The sequence below is a fragment of the Pundamilia nyererei genome, unplaced genomic scaffold (genome assembly GCF_000239375.1).
Source record: "Pundamilia nyererei isolate P.nyererei 1_Seehausen unplaced genomic scaffold, PunNye1.0 scaffold00574, whole genome shotgun sequence".
NCBI lineage: Eukaryota > Metazoa > Chordata > Actinopteri > Cichliformes > Cichlidae > Pundamilia > Pundamilia nyererei.
Window position 1 is genome coordinate 48129 of NW_005187975.1, and position 1926 is coordinate 50054.

Sequence of the window (1926 nt, forward strand, 5' to 3'; positions counted from 1 at the left end):
TGTCCAAGTACGCCTGGAGCTGGGAGAGAACTAGTCTCTCCAGGATCTTGGACAAGAACGAAAGCTTAGAGATCGGTCTGTAGTTTGAAAGGTCATAACAGTCAGAGTTTCTTTTTTCAAGAATCGGGTGGACTACAGCATGTTTAAAAGCCAAAGGAACACAGCCTGAGAGCAAGGAAAAGTTCATAAGAAATAGGATACTAGGTTCAATTACATCAAAACAGTCCTTAGCTATGCGAAATGGAAGAATGTCAAGCACAGTATTGGTGTTATTCATTTGATCAACTAGCCACTTAAGAGACAAAAGTGACACAGGCTCAAACTGGTGGAAAGTTGAAATGCACTCAGGAATGGGAAGAGGACATAAAACAGGGGGAAGGGAGGACTTAAGAGATGTGATCTTATCTAAAAAGTGAATTTGAAATCGCTCACAAGAGCCCAAGAATAAATTAAAGGCATCTCTGGGGAAGGGTTAACCACTGAGTTAAAATTTTTAAATAAGGTGCGGGGGGTATGGCCATTGGCCAGGATGATTTTGGACAAGAAGGACACTTTGGCCATTTTAGCAGCACTTTGGAATTTTAAGCGGCTAGTCCGTAGCATGTCGAGAGAAACCTGAAGTTTATCTTTTTTCCAACTTCTCTCAGCGCCCCGACACACACGACGTAGAGCGCTCGTAGTGTCATTAAGCCAACACCGAGAGTAGGTTCTGGGGCGCTTCATTTTAATAGGGGCAACAGTATCAAGGATAGAAGAAAATAATGATAACAAGGTATTAGCACAGTCATCAACCGAGCGGAAAGAACAACAGTCGGGAGTGACAGATGCAGAATCGAAGGAAGACAGAGAAGTTTGACACCGCTTCAGCGTTAATTACAAGTAGCGGGCAAAGGGGAGCCGCAGGATATAGTTCATTAGTGCATAAGCCAGTATCAAATATAACTGGGAAATTATCCGAGATCCCAGCATCACTTATAGCCTTGATACAAATGTCCAGACCATGTGAAAAAACCAAGTCCAAAGTATGTCCATTAACATGCGTTAGGTCATTAACCCACTGAGCCAGGTTAAAAGAGTCAGTTAAAGCAAGGAAGTCTTTAGCAAATGGGTCATCCTTTTACAGCAAGTGTGTATGTTAAAATCACCAACAATGAGAACACAACCATACTTAAAAACAACGGAGCCTAGGAGATCAGCAAATTCTGTGATAAAATATTTGCTATATTTAGGCGGTCGGTAAATCACCATGCAGAGTGTGGTCATGGATGCAGTCATCTCCAATAACTGGACTTCAAAACTAGAGTAGGTAGGTGAGGGTAGCTGCCGAACTGCATATGAATTTTTAAAAACCGAGGCTACGCCGCCACCCCTACCAGCAGTGTTGGGGAGTAACGGAATACATGTACCGCCGTTACGTATTTAAAATACAAAATATGAGTAACTGTATTCCGTTACAGTTACAGTTTAAAAAGGTGGTATTCAGAATACAGTTACTTTGTTGAAATAAATGGATTACACTGCGGTACTTTCCTGTTTCATTTTGTTGCGGGTCAGGACTGTTTGGGTTTTGTTTGACAGCTACGTTCTGTTGTTGTTACGGTTGCCATGGTTACAGGGCGACGCTCTCTCTCTCTCTCCGCGACTGTGTGTTTCCTGGGTGAGAGAGTGCCTTTTCGTTGTTGTTGTTGTTGTTGTGCTAAGCCAACAGGCAGAATGCTACAAGCATAGCTCTAAAGAATGTAGCATCATGGGCAGTATAGTCCGTGTTGCTGGGAGAATGGACTGCCATACACGTTATGGGTCTGTGAGTGCGAGGAGGGAGAAAAAGGGCAGTGGAAAGGTACGAGTTGTCATCGAGGAAAAACGGGAGCTGGAAGCATGTAAATATAATAATAACCACTTCAGCCAAGAAGAGTGCCTGACGAG

General features: G+C 43.1%; 1 protein-coding gene across 1 annotated transcript in view; it reads right to left on the reverse strand.

The window, feature by feature from the left end:
- The window catches only part of LOC102206753 (uncharacterized), a 60252-nt gene that overhangs the window by 6381 nt on the left and 51945 nt on the right, over nt 1–1926 (reverse strand). The window lies entirely within an intron of this gene.